The 18,864-nt window shown below is 38.7% G+C and overlaps 1 pseudogene; it reads right to left on the bottom strand.

The window, feature by feature from the left end:
- Positions 1-8,678: 8,678 nt before the first annotated feature.
- Positions 8,679-8,797, bottom strand: LOC138416717 (5S ribosomal RNA; annotated as a pseudogene).
- Between the last annotated feature and the right edge of the window lie 10,067 nt (positions 8,798-18,864).

Below are 18,864 nucleotides of genomic sequence, written 5' to 3'. Positions count from 1 at the left end.
CTCAGTAAAATTCATATCCTAATGAAAACTATTGATAACTGTTACCTCTCTGAATCACCTCATCATCTTTAATGTTAGGGTCCTATTTATTCATATTAGACACTTCAGTATTTCAATTGATTTATGTCCTGGCTAAGGTTCTTAGGAAATAAGTTCTTCTATTCATCTATTTTTTTTTCTCACTCTAGCTTTCTGTCTTTTGTTCTGTTGTCTCAATGTTATCAAAAATATAGGTTATTCATTTTTCAGCATTTTCATTTAAACTCTTATATTCAAGTTCATTTCATATTATAAAAGTGGAATTCAATAGTCTCTACTATATACTTTGTTCGTCGATAAAAAAAAATATCACATGTCCTCTTTTAAGGGCACAGATGAATATCAGTCTACCCACCACTGTCTACTTTCATTATCTTTTAATACTAGGATAAAAGTACTCTGATAGCAACTATCATTGTCACCATTTTTTTTTTAAAGAAGTCTCTATTTATCTTGAGAGGATTGTTTCTTAAAAGAACGCCTTGAATATTGCTTATTGCCAAGACAGTTTGAGGACCACATACTTCAACTTAATGGATTTTCTGTTCTGATAAAATTATTTCAAGAGGCTACTTCAATCTTTTAATAAAGGAAAAACTTCATCTGCAGAGTCAGATGTTTAAGAAAGTGGTAACACTATCAATTCGTGATGATCGAGGTGATTAATTACACGGTTGTACCTTTTAAGAAGAAAACTGGGTCTCGAAGGTACAGTTGACATTTTGCTTCATCTTAATAAAGAACTATGATTGTTTAGATTTCAAAAAAAGATGTACAAGATTTACTTGATTGTCTTGTTCATAAAAGACCAAGCATTTACTTCTGTGCATTGTGACTCTGAGCTCTGGAGCCTCATTATGAAACATGAGCAACCAATGAGAATGCTGAATGGACTTCAGGGAAATTTTGAGTAGGTGCTGCAAAGTGCATTACTCCATTAAAGTAAGAATGCAGCAGAGGGAGTAAGGAGGGCTTAAGAGGAAGATCTGGATTACATCACTGAGCTTTTTGTTTGTTTGTTACATTTTCTTCTATTTCTCCAGATTTTGTAGTCTACTTTGAGGCTTTGCAGGACATTTTTTCTGGTCCTGTCAACTTACTTATTCTATTAATTTCTGACAATTCTTTTGAGAGCAATTAATTATTCTCCTTGATAATTAATCTTTCCAGTTGCTGTAGGTTTCCACAAAAGCTGTATTTTTCCCCATAGACTTTTGAAAAACCTTTATTCTAGCAGGCACTACATTTTTCTTTGTTTAAAAATCTGCCTTTCTTACTTTTCCAAAGCAAGAACGCTATATTCATTTTTATAGCACTAGTTCGTATATGGGGTACTTTAAAACATTTTTTAAAATGGCAGAACCCCAGAGCAAAATTAATTGAATAAAGTAAGAATTGTATTTATTTTCATAAGTGAAAATTCCAGGAGTATGTCTGATTTGAGATAAAATTTGATCCTGGGGTCAAATGATTTTATTAGGGTATTATTTTATCCCTCATCCTATCTTATCTCATTCTTAAGCAGAGATGACCCCCAGGATGATATAATCCAGGTTTAGTCCCAACTTGTGCAGGCTAACCAGAGGCAATGAAAATCTCATATCTTGGTTATTCAAACAAAATTCTTAGAATTGAATTCATTGCCCCTAATAAGGTAAAATCTTACTATGGCCACTGATACCAAGGGCAAGTCCAGCACCCTTTCTTAGAACTTCTAGTTGAGTCACTTTATCTCTGACAGAGTTCTTACCTATAGGAAAAATAAGCACTCATGTTGGGTTAAAGAGAATTTGGGGTTTTTTTGTGTTTTTCTTTTGTATTAGTAAGAAGATAAAAATTTGACCAACTCAAGCTGAGCTTTGGAGAAGGAAATGGCAACCGACTCCAGTGTTCTCGTCTGGAGAATTCTGTGGACAGAGGAGCCTAGTGGGCTGCCGTCCATGGGGTCGCACAGAGTCAGACACAACTGAAGCGACTTAGCTGCATGCATGCATTGGAGAAGGAAGGCAACCCACTCCAGTATTCTTGCCTGGAGAATCCCGGGAACAGAGAAGCCTGGTGGGCTGCCATCTATGGGGTTGCACAGAGTGACTTAGCAGCAGCAGCAGCAAGCTGAGCTTCCAGAAATTACTTTAAGAATTACAATTCAAAATTACTCTAGGATGACTACTGACACTTCTGGTAATACTGAAAACTCAGCTCCCTTTTCTTCAGTCAAGAGGTGCTATCAGCCCATCCAGACCTGCACATGCGCTGCTACCTGCCTCACAATGGCCTCTATCCACACTGCCATCCCCACAAATATCAGGGTCCATCTCAAGCAGGTACATGTGACTGAGAGCAATGAAGTTACATGCCTGTGTATTAGGATGCAGGAGTAGTGATAAAAATAGCTGTTTGCTTCTAAATGAGGAAAGAAGAGTGAATACTATGAAGAAATATCAAGATGTTCAGAGGGTGTTAGATATAGGACACTGAAAGTTGTACACATATATCTCCAATCAAATATATGGATTGATATTGCAGAATATTTATACCCTATAGAAAATTCATATTCTTTTTCTTCCTTTGTTTTGTAACCAGTACATGAATGGTAAGAAAAATTGTAGATAATAATAATAATAAAGGTACACTTCATTATCTTAATATGTGACAAGAAGTAAATAAACAATTCAGTATTAGTTGAATGAATGAGTAAATGAATGAATCATTCTTAAAATAAAATTGCACTTAGTATATATGTAAAACACCACCAGATGTTGTCACATCTGGATTTATAGCACAAGAAAAAAGAAACAAGGCAATGACATTATCAACATAATTCTGACAATATTTACCTTGCATGGAAATAGACATTTTAAAGCTATTATCAGCATAATTAAATATGAAGGGAATTATGGTATATCAAAATCAATATATACTTGTCATAATAATTTCAAAATGACAAATTTTAATATGAAATTTATACAGTATCATCTGAGACAATTGCCTACTTTATAGATTTAGAGGAGTCTACTACTACTAAGTCACTTCAGTCATGCCTGACTTTGTGTGATCTCTTAGATGGCAGCCTACCAGGCTCCCCCATCCCTGGGATTCTCCAGGCAAGAACACTGGAGTGGGTTGCTATTTCCTTCTCCAATGCATGAAAGTGAAAAGTGAAAGTGAAGTTGCTCAGTTGTGTCCGACCCTTCGGGACCCCGTGGACTGCAGCCTACCAGGCTCCTCCGTCCATGGGATTTTCCAGGCAAGAGTACTGGAGTGGGATGCCATTGCTTAATACAGATAATTGAAGTTATAGACAAGACACCTAATGTTGTATGAAGTGAAGTGTCACTCTTTCAGTTGTGTCCAACTCTTTGTGACCCCACAGTCTGTAGCCCACCAGGCTCCTCTGTCTATGGAATTCTCCAAGGAAGAATACTGGAATGAGTAGCCATTCTCTTCTCTAAGGCATTGTCCTGACCCAGGGATTGAACCCAGGTCTCCTGAATTTCAGGCAGATTCTTTATTGTTTGAGCCATTAAGGAAGCCCAATGTCGTATAATCATCTATTAATGATTTGCTCTAAAGTAGCAAGCTGAAATTTTGGTCATATTCTGAATTCTTTTCTTCTAAAATTACAGTAGATGAAGTCTTAGCTTTCAATTTACCCACAGGAAGTAGAAGAACTAATAAGGTTAGGGACAAAAATGACATCCTCACAAACAAAGTTTAGCAAAAAACTGGCACTTTATTCTCATACCACGAGAATTTTCTTTTTTTTTTTTTTTTTTTTGTTTTTGGAGTACGTCTCAATAGTAACATCATGGGCCCCATGGGAAAGAAGTCATTGATGAAGGAATTTAAGAAGACACAAATAAAAGGAAAGACATCCTGCGTTTATGGATTGGAAGAATTAATATTGTTAAAGCTGGGGCTTCCTCAGTGGTGCTAGTGGTAAAGATCCCACCCGCCAGTGCAAGAGATATGAGTTGGAGGTTCAATCCCTGGGCTGGGAAGATCCCCTGCAGGAGGACCTGGCAACCCACTCCAGTATTCTTGCCTAGAGAATCCATAAACAGAGGTGCCTGATAGGCTACAGTCCGTGAGGTTGCAGAGAGTCATACATAACTGAAGTGACTTAGCATGCATGCACGCAAACCGTCTATACTACCCAAAATGATTTATAGATTGAGTGCAATCCAATTAAAATCTTAATTCCATTGTTTAAAGAAATAGAAAAATGAAAAACACTAAAACTCATATGGAACTATAAAAGCTTTTAAACAGCCAATAGCCAATCAATCCTGAGCAAGAAGAACAAACCTAAAGATATCATACACTCTATTTCAAAACCCACTACAAAGGTAGAGTAATCAAACAACATGATCTTGGCACAGAAACAGACATATGGACCAATGGAACAGCATAAACAGACTGAAATAAATCTATGCATTTACAGTTAACTAGTACTTTGGCAATGACACAACTGAGCGACTTCACTTTCACTTTTCACTTTCCTGCATTGGAGAAGGAAATGGCAACCCACTCCAGTGTTCTTGCCTGGAGAATCCCAGGGATGGGGGAGCCTGGTGGGCTGTAGTCCATGGGGTCACACAGAGTTGGCCACGACTGAAGCGACTTAGCAGCAGAAGCAGTACTTTGTCCACCTCATGCGAAGAGTTGACTCATTGGAAACGACTCTAATGCTGGGAGGGATTGGGGACAGGAGGAGAAGGGGACGACCCAGGATGAGATGGCTGGATGGCATCACTGACTCGATGGATGTGAGTCTGAGTGAACTCCAGGAGTTGGTGATGGACAGGGAGGCCTGGCGTGCTGTGATTTATGGGGTCGCAAAGAGTCGGACACGACTGAGCGACTGAACTGAAATGAATCCTTGACACAAGGGCTTCCCTTGTGGCTCAGCTCATAAAGAATCCACCTGCAATGTGGGAGACCTGGATTTGATCCCTTGGTTGGGAAGATGCCTTGGAGAAGGGAAAGGCTACCCACTTCAGTATTCTGGCCTAGAGAATTCCATGGACTGTATAGTCTGCTGCTGTTTCTGCTGCTGCTGCTAAGTTGCTTCAGTCGTGACTGACTCTGTGCGACCCCAAAGATGGCAGCCTGCCAGGCTCTGCTGTCCTTAGGATTTTCCAGGCAAGAGTACTGGAGTGGGTTGCCTTTGCCTTCTCCAACTGTACAGTCTATAGGGTCACAAAGAGTCGGACACGACTGAGTGACTTTCACTTTCAAATCCTTAACAAAGGTGCCAAGAGTGAGGAATGGACAGTCTCTTCAATAAATGGTGTTGGAAAAACTGAATGAAAGAAGAATGCAGAGGAATGAAATTGAACCCATCTCACACCAAATAGAAAATCAATTCAAAATGGGTTCAGTTCAGTTCAGTCGCTTAGTCGTGTCTGACTCTGTGACCCCATGAACTGCAGCACGCCAGGCCTCCCTGTCCATCACCAACAACTGGAGTCCACCCAAACCCATGCCCATCGAGTTAGTAATGCCATCTAACCATGTCATCCACTGTCATCCCCTTCACCTCCTGCCCTCAGTCTTTCCCAGCATCAGGGTCTTTTCAAATGAGTCAGCTCTTCGCATCAGGTGGCCAAAGTATTGGAGTTTCACCAGTCTTTCCAATGAACACCCAGGACTGACAGCCTTTAGGATGGACTGGTTGGATCTCCTTGCAGCCCAAGGGACTCTCAAGAGTCTTCTCCAACACCACAGTTCAAAAGCATCAATTCTTCGGCACTCAGCCTTCTTCACAGTCCAGCTCTCACATCCATACATGACCGCAGGAAAAACCATACTCTTGACTAGATGGACCTTAGTCCGCAAAGTAATATCTCTGCTTTTGAATATGCTATCTAGATTGGTCATAACTTTTCTTCCAAGGAGTAAGTGTCTTTTAATTTTATGGCTGCAGTCACCATCTGCAGTGATTTTGGAGCCCCCAAAAATAAAGTCTGACACTGTGTCCACTGTTTCCCCATCTATTTCCCATGAAGTGATGGGACCAGATGCCATGATCTTTGTTTTCTGAATGTTGAGCTTTAAGCCAACTTTTTCACTCTCCTCTTTCACTTTCGTCAAGAGGCTTTTGAATTCCTCTTCACTTTCTGCCATAAGTGTCATCTGCATATCTGAGGTTATTGTTATTTCTCCAGGCAATCTTGATTCCAGCTTGTGTTTCTTCCAGTCCAGCATTTCTCATGATGTACTCTGCATAGAAGTTAAATAAGTAGGGTGACAATATATAGCCTTGACATACTCTTTTTCCTATTTGGAACCAGTCTGTTGTTCCATGTCCAGTTCTAACTGTTGCTTCCTGACCTGCATACAGATTTCTCAAGAGGCAGGTCAGGTGGTCTGGTTTTCCCATCTCTCTCAGAATTTTTCCTTTAGGTGATGGGAAAAAAAATAAATTTTTTTTTTTTTGTCTTAAGCTATTGTTTTTTCTTGTCCATTTAACAAGCAAGATGCTTATTTTGAAACAGTGAACAAAACTGAACAAAGCATGTATTTTTTTAGGGAAAAAAAAAGGAAGGAAGGCTTCAGCAGTTATCTGAATAAATATTTGGAGTACTAATCCTGGATAGAAGATTTGGATGAAGATCATGCAAAATATCTTTTAAAATTTAAAATTTTAAAAAATTGTTTATTTTCCTCTAAGCAAGAAATGCAGTAGGTGATGAACTTGAATCAGAAAGGAAAGTGATACTTATTCATCTCATGACTAATTGAACAATCCCTTTTATTTTACTTTCATTTAGTAAGCTATCAATATTCCTCAAAGACAGTTTCACACCAAGATTATAAAATGGTCTGCAAATAAACATTCCATGCTCAACTAGAAATGAGGAAAAAACACATAATCTTGCTGCCACAGACACAAAATAATTCACACATTAAATTCTATGTGAATTTCTGATAATAAAAATACATTTAGATAAATTATGAGCTTTTATTTATTTCACATAAAAGCTGAGTGAATCTCTTCCTATTCATCTAGCTTTACAAAATTTATTTATTCAACATAATTTATTTTGAGGCTAATGCGAAAGCTCAGTGAAACAGTTAATGATAAAAAAGCAATGATTCTCTATATTTATTATCACATTTAGAAGAAATGCCACCTATAGCTAAAATACATTAAAATCCTATTAGCTCCTTCATATCTAATCATTGCTTCTAATTTTGCTACATGAAATTTTTTGGACAAAGGAAATGCTTTTTAAGCTATGTTTCTCAATGAAAGTCACTAGTAGTTGGAAATTGTTAGGATTTCATAACTTGAATTTTCATAACTTTTAGTTTTGTTCTCAGGATAGTAGGTTTTGATGTAATCACATACAGAGAGTCACATTTTTCTTAAAAAAAAATCTTTTAAAGTATTTCTACTTAACAAAATAAATTTTACCGGAAAGAAATCAATTAGCCAAAACATTATTCTTTGCTCTTTAAAAAATATATTTTTTCATTGAGTGACTCAAATCAAAATATTAAACACTGTGGTGGATATAGAACAGTGATAGTATATACTAGCATTTAAAAAACTTAAATATAGAATAATAAGATTTAAATTAAAGTTTCCAATGATGCATTTAATTTAGCTTTAATAAGATTTTGGCAATTTTAAATAACAGCCAATGAATTCTCAAAATCATATTTTAAGATACAGTGATAGGTATGAATAGGTATTAGTCAAATTCATTAAAAATTCTTAATGATGGTTAAAAAAATAAAAATTTGAGTATTGTAATCAGTGTGATGTAGTACAAAGAACACAGGAATGAGACTAAAGGCGACTGGCTTGCAGCTGATGAGTAGATCAGATGTCATTCTATTTATCTATTCAAACAAATCCCAAAATTCAGAAACAAAAATAAATAACAACACTGACACATTTAAAGACAAATAATGAAAACAGATACTGGTTTCTGTGACCACGGAACTTTCAAAATTCACTTTCATTCCTGTCAAAATATTCTCTAAACTCCATTCCCTAGCAAACCAGAGAAACTTAAGACTGGGGTCCTCTTTCTTTCCTTGGTCTGGCTGGGCTGTATATGTTTTGTAGCCTCAAATGTGTTTCAACTTTTCAAACATGCTCCAACCATGCATATAGGAAAGTAAATTGAATTAGAAATGCTCAATATAATAAATGATTCAGTTAATTTGGTTCTGCTAGAAAATACACTATGTGCTAAATGACAATTTTTACATCCCTATTGAACTGTAAACGTAACAGTTTAATTTTTAGGAAGCCCTATATGACAATAGGAAGCACCAAATTGATTGACTTATTTGGTGTTAAGTGAAAATGAAAGTTGCTCAGTCGTGTTCAACTCTTTGTGACCCCTTGGATTATACAGTCTGTGGAATTCTCCAGGGCAGAATAATGAAGTAGGTAGCCCTTCCCTTCTCCAGGGGATCTTCCCAACCCAGGAATAGAACCCAGGTCTCCCACATTGCAGGCAGATTCTTTGCCAACTGAGCCACCAGGGAAGCCAAAGAATACTGGAGTGAATAGCTATCCCTTCTCCAGGGGATCTTCCTGACCCAGGAGTCGAACTGGAGTCTCCCCTATTGCAGGCGAATTCTTTCCCAACTGAGCTATAGGGGAAGCCCAAAAAAGTTTACAGCACCCTGTATTCCCAGGCGGTCTCCCATCCAAGTACTAACCAGACCTGACCTTGCTTTACTTTCAAGATCAGACAAGATCGGGTGCATTCAGGGTGGAATGGCAGTAACCTAGAATTGGTAATATGATAAAAATCATGATTCTTACTCCCAACAGACTTACATCTGCATAAAATTCAAAGAACCCATATGCCCTTACCCCTGCTCATGAACAGTTTACTAAGACACTGATGATGGAATAAGACCATTCATGGAGATCCAGGCTTACTAAACTTCCTTAAGCTCCTCCAGGAAGAAATGTTTTCCTACCACATGCTTTCTAAGAATTCTCTATTGGGCACATCTCCAGTAGCATATTGGGCACCTAATGACCTGGGGAATTCCTCTTTCAGTATCCTATCGTTTTGCCTTTTCATACTGTTCATGGGGTTCTCAAGGCAAGAATACTGAAGTGGTTTGCCATTGCCTTCTCCAGTGGATCACATTCTGTCAAACCTCTCCACCATGACCCGCCCATCTTGGGTGGCCCCACAGGGCATGGCTTAGTTTAACTGAATTAGACCAGTGAAAGTGAAAGTGAAGTCACTCAGTCCTGTCCGACTCTTTGCGACCCCATGAACTGTAGCCTATCAGCCTCCTCAGTTCATGGAATTCTCCAGGCAAGAGTACTGGAGTGGGTTGCCATTTCCTTCTCCACGGGATCTTCCTGACCCAGGGATCGAACCTAGGTCTCCTGCATTGCGGGTAGACATTTTACCATCTGAGTCACCACGGAAGTCTGAAGGGTGTGACCTAAATGAAATCCTTCATGATTATACAGTGGAAGTGAGAAATATATTTCAGGGACTAGATCTGATAGAGCACCTGATGAACTACGGACTGAGGTTTGTGACACTGTACAGGAGACAGAGATCAAGACCATCCCCATGGAAAATAAATGGCAGAAAAAGCAAAATGGCAGTCTGGGGAGGCCTTACAAATAGCTGTGAAAAGAAGAGAAGTGAAAAGCAAAGGGGTAAAGGAAAGATATAAGCATCTGAATGCAGAGTTCCAAATAAAAGCAAGGAGAGATAAGAAAGCCTTCCTCAGTGATCAGTGCAAAGAAATAGAGGAAAACAACAGAATGGGAAAGACTAGAGATCTCTTCAAGGAAATGAGAGATACCCAGGGAACATTTCATGCAAAGATGGGCACAATAAAGGAGAGAAATGCTACGGACCTAACAGAAGCAGAAGATATTAAGAAGAGGAGGCAAGAATACACACGAGAACTGTACAAAAAAAACTTCACAATCAAGATAATCATGATGGTGTGATAACTCACCTAGAGCCAGACATCCTGGAATGTGAAGTCAAGTGGGCCTTAGAAAGCATCACTATGAACAAAGCTAGTGGAAGTGATGCAATTCCCGTTGAGCTATTTCAAATCCTGAGAGATGATGCTGTGAAACCGCTGCACTCAATATGCCAGCAAATTTGGAAAACTCAGCAGTGGCCACAGGACTAGAAAATGTCAGTTTTCATTCCAATCCCAAAGAAAGGAAATGCCAAAAATGCTAAAACTACAGCACAATTGCACTCATCTTACATGCTAGTAAAGTAATGCTCAAAATTCTCCAAGCCAGGATTCAGCAATACATGTACTGTGAACTTCCAGATGTTCAAACTGGTTTTAGAAAAGGCAGAGGAACCAGAGATCAAATTGGGAACATCCTCTGGATCATCAAAAAAGCAAGACAGTTCCAGAAATAAACGTCTATTTCTGCTTTATTGACTATGCCAAAGCCTTTGACTGTGTGGATCACAATAAACTGTGGAAAATTCTGAAAGAGATAGCAATACCAGACCACCTGACCTGCCTCTTGAGAAACCTATATGCAGGTCAGGAAGCAACTGTTAGACCTGGAAATGGAACAACAGACTGGTTCCAAATAGGAAAAGGAGTACGTCAAGGCTGTATATTGTCACCCTGCTTATTTAACTTGTATGCAGAGTACATCATGAGAAACGCTGGGGTGGAAGAAGCACAAGCTGGAATCAAGATTGCTGGGAGAAATATCAATAACCTCAGATATGCAAGCGACACCACGTGTATAGCGGAAAGTGAATAAAAAGTAAAACGTCTCGATGAAAGTGAAAGAGGAGAGTGAAAAAGTTGGCTTAAAGCTCAACATTCAGAAAACGAAGATCATGGCATCTGGTCCCATCATTTCATGGGAAATAGATGGGGAAACAGTGGAAACAGTGTCAGACTTTATTTTGGGGGGTTCCAAAATCACTGCAGATGTGACTGCAGCCATGAAATTAAAAGCCGCTTACTCCCTGGAAGAAAAGTTATGACCAACCTAGATAGCATATTGAAAAGCAGAGACATTACTTTGCCAACAAAGATCTGGCTAGTCAAGGCTATGGTTTTTCCAGTGGTCATGTATGGATGTAAAGTTGGACTGTGAAGAAAGCTGAGTGCCGAAGAATTGATGCTTTTGAGCTGTGGTGTTGGAGAAGTCTCTTGAGAGTCCCTTGGACTGCAAGGAGATCCAACCAGTCCATTCTAAAGGAGATCAGCCCTGGGTGTACTTTGGAAGGAATGATGCTAAAGGTGAAACTCCAGTACTTCGGCCATGTCATATGAAGAGTTAACTCATTGGAAAAGACTCTGATGCTGGGAGGGATTGGGGGCAGGAGGAGAAGGGAATGACAGAGGATGAGATGGCTGGATGTCATCACTGACTTGATAGATGTGAGTTTGCGTGAACTCTGGCAGATGGTGATGGACAGGGAGGACTGGTGTGCTGTGATTCATGGGGTTGCAAAGAGTCGGACATGACTGAGCGACTGAACTTAAGGAACTGATTGGGCACATTTTCTTCAACTCTAATTTATGATTCTAAAAGTCCCCAAATAGGCCAATTTCCACTTAAGGTTCCAGGTTGATTATTGCAATTTCCAGAAATCCTAGGAATCTCACACAGTACTAGGCAATCCCTTTGCCTAGAAGTTACTGCTTTACACTTTAATATCCTGCTTTCTGTTCCATGTCTGACTACTGTGTCCTGGATGCTAGGTTGAAGCCATAGAAAGGCTGGAATCTTGAGTTGTGTGTTCATGGTGTTATCAACAACACTTAATTGCTTGCCAAATGAATGAACACATGAATGATCAATGTAATAGACTAAAAAGTCTAGGACTGAAACTGTAGAAGTACAATGGTGAGTTAGACCAAAATCTATGTAATGCTTTAAGGTAAAAAGTTAAGACTTTTTATAAGGCATATAAAATGTTTTTGTAATTTATTATAATCTTGATACTTTTAAAACTTTTATTAACTTTTGCACACAAAGAGACTCTGGATTACTCACATTTTAAGGTAAGAAAAATCCACCTATTAAAGGGTAATAGGTACCACTGTACTCACGATAATGAAAATTTATGTGCATCGTTTCCTCAGCAGGCCACCAAAAAGTTAAGTGTTTGCCAAAAGTGAGTCATTTATTTTAATAGTCTAGAAGAAATGAAAATCTACCTAAAACAAATGAAAATACACAGATTGTTGGTACACACCCATATATGTGTGTGTGTGTATGCACACATATATAAGGAACTTCCCTGGTGGCTCAGTCATTAAAGAATCTACCTGTAATACAGAAGACCTGGTTTCAATCCCTGAGCCGGGAAGATCCCCTAGAAAAGGGAGTGGCTACCCACTCCACTATCCTTGCCTGGAGAATCCCATGGACAGAGGAACCTGGTGGGCTACAGTGCATGGGGTCACAAAGAGTCAGACATGACTGAGAGACGAAGGACACACACAAATGATGTATATATATATATATATATGTGTGTGTGTGTGTGTGTGTGTGTGTGTGTGTGTATATTCTGTTGAAATATTAAGTTGTGCCAAATTATAGCTACTATTTAAAAACTAATCCTGAGTGATTGAAGGGTTGATATAGATACTTTCAGCTCTTTATTGAAGTGTACCAACCATTGTTCTAGGGCTTCCCTGATAGCACAGTTGGTAAAGAGTCTGCCTGCAATGCAGGAGACCCAGGTTCAATTCCTGACTTGGGAAGATCCCCTGGAGGAGGAAATGACAACTCACTCCAGCATTCTTGCCTGGAGAATCTCCTGACAAGGAAACCTAGCAGGCTACAGTCTATGGGTGCACGACAGTTGGACATGACCGAGTGACAGCACACACAATCATTGTTCTACACATAATTTTATAATAAAGTGTGCTCTGTTTGATCAATTATTAAAGTGTAGAAATCTACTGATTCTACATGCTGTCCACCACTCTGCATATTGCTAATAAGCTTAACTTTATTTTTGACCACTAAAGACTTGGAATAACCAAAGCAATATTGAGAAAAAAGAACAAAGCTGGAAGCATCATGCTCCCTGACTTTAGACTACACTACAATATTCACTTGATTTCTCTGGACATTTAAAAAGATCTGGGTTCACTTTGGTTAAATGCTATAAACTCATTTTAATCAGTATCTTAGGGCAGCTGACCTGCTTTCCATCAGTTACTCAGTTGTGACTAGCTGAGTTCAATTTGCTATGGAACATTCAGCCTAACATCAGACATTAAAAAAAAAATTTAAAAAATTCTATAACACAGCTGACTGTGTCCCTTTGTATTAAGATGCTTATGATTCAAATTTGCTATTTTAAGATACAAATAGTAAACAAGACAGGATATAATTTAATGCAGAGGTACTTGCAGGAGGGTTGGTTGGTTTTTATTGTTTGGGAAAAAAAGAGAGAGAGAGAGAGAGATGGATGAGGGGAATAATAGAAAAAAGCTTAAAATATCTATAACACTTTTAGATTATAGATGTCCCCAATTACAGTTATACAGAATCCAATTTAAAACACTTGCTGATAGAGCAGTTGAAGATAACAAGCTTCCTAAAATTTCTTGAAGGATGTGAAATCTGGATACAGATCTCTCATTCCTTACTTTTTTCTATAGTAATATCACAAGCAACAGGTAAAATATTCCTAGCCACTCAGAAGAGATTTCTGTTGTATAACATCAACTTAGAGTTTTATGGAAGGTAAAATTAAATTAAATTTTACAGTATTAAGATCACTAAGTAGAAATATAAAGAAACTATAAAGAAATATAATATCCCATGCCCAGAGGCCTTCTGAAATAAAACAGTGTATTAAAAAGTGTATTAAAAAGACAGATACTTTCAACATTATATCAGAAAGTAAAGTATTCTATTTTTCTAGGTCCTCAAGGCTAAAATTTAAATATCTGTGATTTATAGAAGGCCCTGCCAAGAAATGCAGAGAAATCAGACAATGACCAAAAGAAAAAAAAAAAAAACCAAAACCCCAAAACTCTGCTTGTTTGCTTTCCTGGGCAACTAGCAAATATACACAAAATTATTTTTAAGAGGTAATTGTTTAATACCTCTATTCAATAACAATCAAATTAATTTAGCCTATAATATATGCCAGGGATTGTGCATAAACCCTACAGAGTCAGAGACGAACATGACAGTCAAATAATTTGAAAAGAATTGGAAAGAGAGACAAATTTTAAATGTAGTAACAGGAAAAAAAAAAACCTTTTGGAGAATGAGAAAAATACACACACATGGAATCTAAACTGGGTTGCATGGGAAGAAGGAACAATGAATAAATGCAAACCTCATCTTGAGGGAAAAAAATGGTTCCTTTCAGAAACTGAAATAAGGTGAATATGATTGAAACTTCTAGAAAATGGAAAAAAAAACTAAAATAAAAGCTTCAGAATTACAGAGCAGTTATGTATTATTCACTCAAGTTTGGTGGGGAATTTTGTCTGGTTTTTATTCTAATGTTAATGACAATTCACTGAAGAGCATTTCAGCAGAGGATCACCACAAGATTTATATCAAATCTTTGGCTCACTGTGATTTGGGATTGGGGTAAAAGAGAATGACCAAAGACCAGCTAGCATGCACTTAGTTTACAGGAATATAGGGAAATCTGGGTAGCATAGAGTGTCAGAAACACTGGTGTAGAATTGATAGGAATTAGGATTTGGATTGACTGGATACAGAGGATGTGTTTGAAAGAGGTTTTCAAGATGACTCACAGCTTTTTGACAAGAGAAATTGGGGGTAATTAGTAACTGTACTGCAGGGGAAGATGAGGATATGATAAAATCTAATTGTCTGATGATCTTTATTCACAAAATAGGTATTACAGATTCCTCCCAAATCATAAGGATAAGAGATTAACCCCCTTATAAACATAACTATCCAAGAATCAACAAAATAGTATTTGTTTATTATCTGTAGTTACAACTGCAAGATCATTTGCAGTTGTAGATTACATACAAGAAAAAAAAAAAAAAGTCTACAATTTTACCCCTTTTGTCACCAACAAAGACAATTAGCAATTCCTAGGAAACAAAAATAGAAACTTGGTAATAAAGAGTAACCTTTTTATTTTCCTTTGTGTCTAGTCTAGTTTCAGCTGCTCACAGGAGGCTGTGCAGAGGCCTCACATGTAGCCTTTCAGAGTTCCTGGTGCTAAACTGCTGTTTCAGCACCTGTGCTCAGGACTGTGTGCATATGCTGTGTGTGACACTCTATCCAAGATGGCGGCAGTGGCTGTGTGCAGAGACATCCCTCCCAGTGCTCTATATGGGCTAGGAGCAGGACAACTGTGCCAGCCCCAAGAGAACCCCACCCCTCATCCTCGGAGAGATCCCTAGAAGGTAGCCCCACTTACAGACTGTCCAGAGAGCTTGTACTCTAGAGCAGAGCTCACACCAGTCCATTCTCTGATCAAAGAATAAACTTTCCTTTGCTTCTGAACCCAACTTGGTCTTATTCTGTGGCTTCAGACTGAATGACACCCCACAAGAGGCACAGAAGGATCAGTTGATTTTGTTGTTTAGTCACTAAGTCATGTCCAACACTTTTCTGACCCCGTGGACTGTGGTCCACCAGGCTCCTCTGTCCATGGGGTTTCCCAGGCAAGAGTACTGGAGTGGGTTGCCATCTCCTTCTCCACAGAATCCTTTTGAGCCAGGGATGGAACCCATGTCTCCTATATCAGCAGGTCAATTCTTTACCACTGAGTCTCTTGGGAAGCCAAAAGGATTAGTAACACTTTCTATATCTACAGCCTTTTTCAGTGTAACTTTTGCAGATTTTCTCATCTAAGATGAATTCTTTCCCTCATTTCTCAAATCTAGACTCAGTCTGTGAGCGGGCTTTGACTAACAGAATGAAGGGAAAATATCAACATACAATTCTGTGTCCAGTTGTCAACAGACCTTACTTGCTTCATTCCTTCTCTTCTACTTTCACAACAGGAACAAGTCAAACCAACAAACACCCTCAAATCTGAGAGGGTTCTGCCTGGGCTGGACCAAATGCCATAAATGTATGTTTATGTGGATGGTACATGTGAGTTACCACCTAGGTGACATGGAAACTTATGACAAATCAGTAAGTGTTGCTCTAAAATTTGGTAAATAATACAATCATGTAAATACATTGAGTCTGAACCAGATGAGGGATAAAACTGACCATTTGCATTGTACTCTTTATCATTTTGGAGTTAATGCTTATTTTATGATGGTAGTATACACAGCTGTTAGCAATAGTTTGGAGAGAAAATGAAGGTTTGGGGAATGGATAGAGGGCAGAACCACAGCTTCTAGAACATTCTTCAGAGAACAAACTTCAATCACTAGAGATTTGGGAAGGATTTCCCCAAAGTACTGAGTGCCCTCCAAGCTACCTGTACAACTCTACAATTGCCCCAACTGATGGGATGGAAATGACAAACATGATTTCATTTGGCTAAAATAAAAATATAACCTGTAAAGACAAGATGAAAAAAGGGTTTGGTCTTAGACAGTGAAAGACAAATATTGTATGATTTCACTTCTATGTGGAATCTAAAAGAAAAAAAATGAACAAACGTAAACAGAAATAAAGTTTTAAATACAGAGAACAAACAGGTGACAGAGAGAAGAAGGAGGAATGAAAGGGAAGAACTGGTGTGAGAGATTAAAAAGTACAGACTTGTAAAACAAATGAGTCATGAAACGTACAGTGTGGGGAATATAGTCAGTAACTATGTGATATCTAATATCTTTGCATGGTGATATATTTTAACTTATTTTGCTGATCAGTTTGAAATGTATACAAATATCAAATCATTATGCTGTGTAACAAGAATTAACATAATGCTGTTGGTCAATTGACTAGTTTTCCGTGAGTATGGTTTCAGTGTGTCTGCCCTCTGATGCCCTCTTGCAACACCTATCATCTTACTTGGGTTTCTCTTACCTTGGGCATGGGGTATCTCCAAGGCTGCTCCAGCAAAGCGCAGCCACTGCTCCTTACCTTGGATGGGTGGGCCATGGTGGAGAGGTCTGACAGAATGTGGTCCACTGCAGAAGGGAATGGCAAACCACTTCAGTATTGTTGCCTTGAGAACCCCATGAACAGTATGAAAAGGCAAAATGACAGGCTACTGAAAGAGGAACTCCCCAGGTCAGTAGGTGCCCAATATGCTACTGGAGATCAGTGGAGAAATAACTCCAGAAAGGATGAAGGGATGGACCAAAGCAAAAACAATACCCAGCTGTGGATGTGACTCGTGATAGAAGCAAGGTCCGATTCTGTAAAGAGCAATATTACATAGGAACCTGGAATGTCAGGTCCATGCATCAAGGCAAATTGGAAGTGGTCAAACAAGAGATGGCAAGAGTGAACGTTGACATTCTAAGAATCAGCGAACTAAAATGGACTGGAAAGGGTGAATTTAACTCAGATGATCATTATATCTACTACTGCGGGCAGGAATCCCTCAGAAGAAATGAATTAGCCATCATGGTCAAAAAAAGAGTCTGAAATTCAGTACTTGGATGCAATCTCAGAAATGACAGAATGATCTCTGTTCATCTCCAAGGCAAACCATTCAATATCATGGTAATCCAAGTCTATGCCCCAACCAGTAACGCTGAAGAAGCTGAAGTTGAATGGTTCCATGAAGACCTACAAGACCATTTAGAACTAATACCCAAAAAAGATGTCCTTTTCATTATAGGGGAGTGGAATGCAAAAGTATGAAGTCAAGAAACACCTGGAGTAACAGGCAAATTTGGCCTTGGAATGTGGAATGAAGCAGGGCAAAGACTAATAGAGTTTTGCCAAGGAAATGCACTGGTCATAGCAAACACCCTCTTCCAACAACACAAGAGAAGACTCTACACATGGACATCACCAGATGGTCAACACCGAAATCAGATTGATTATATTCTTTGCAGCCAAAGATGGAGAAGCTCTATACAGTCAACAAAAACAAGACCAGGAGCTGACTGTGGCTCAGATCATGAATTCCTTATTGTCAAATTCAGACTTAAATTGAAGAAAGTAGGGAAAACCGCTGGACCATTCAGGTATGACCTAAATCAAATCCCTTATGATTATACAGTGGAAGTGAGAAATAGATTTAAGGGACTGGATCTGATAGATAGAGTGCCTGATGAACTGTGGAATGAGGTTCGTGACATTGTACAGGAGACAGAGATCAAGACCATCCCCATGGAAAAGAAATGCAAATAAGCAAAATGGCTGTCTGGGGAGGCCTTACAAATAGCTGTGAAAAGAATAGAAGTGAAAAGCAAGGAGAAAAGGAAAGATATAATCATCTGAATGCAGAATTCCAAAGAATAGCAAGAGGAGATAAGAAAGCCTTCTTCAGCGATCAATGCAAAGAAATAGAGGAAAACAACAGAATGGGAAAGACTAGAGATCTCTTCAAGAAAATTAGAGATACCAAGGGAACATTTCATGCAAAGATGGGCTTGATAAAGGACAGAAATGGTATGGACCTAACAGAAGCAGAAAATATTAAGAAGAGGTGGCAAGAATACACAGAAGGACTGTACAAAAAAGATCTTCATGACCAAGATAATCACGATGGTGTGATCACTCATCTAGAGCCAGACATCCTAGAATGTGAAGTCAAGTGGGCCTCAGAAAGACCACTACAAACAAAGCCAGTCGAGGTGATGGAATTCCAGTGGAGCTCTTTCAAATCCTGAAAGATGATGCTGTGAAAGTGGTGTATTCAATATGCCAGCAAATTTGGAAAACTCAGCAGTGGCCACAGGACTGCAAAAGATCAGTTTTCATTCCAATCCCAA

Source organism: Ovis canadensis, chromosome 12 (genome assembly GCF_042477335.2).
Source record: "Ovis canadensis isolate MfBH-ARS-UI-01 breed Bighorn chromosome 12, ARS-UI_OviCan_v2, whole genome shotgun sequence".
Lineage (NCBI taxonomy): Eukaryota > Metazoa > Chordata > Mammalia > Artiodactyla > Bovidae > Ovis > Ovis canadensis.
This window is presented reverse-complemented; position numbering and strand designations above follow the sequence as displayed.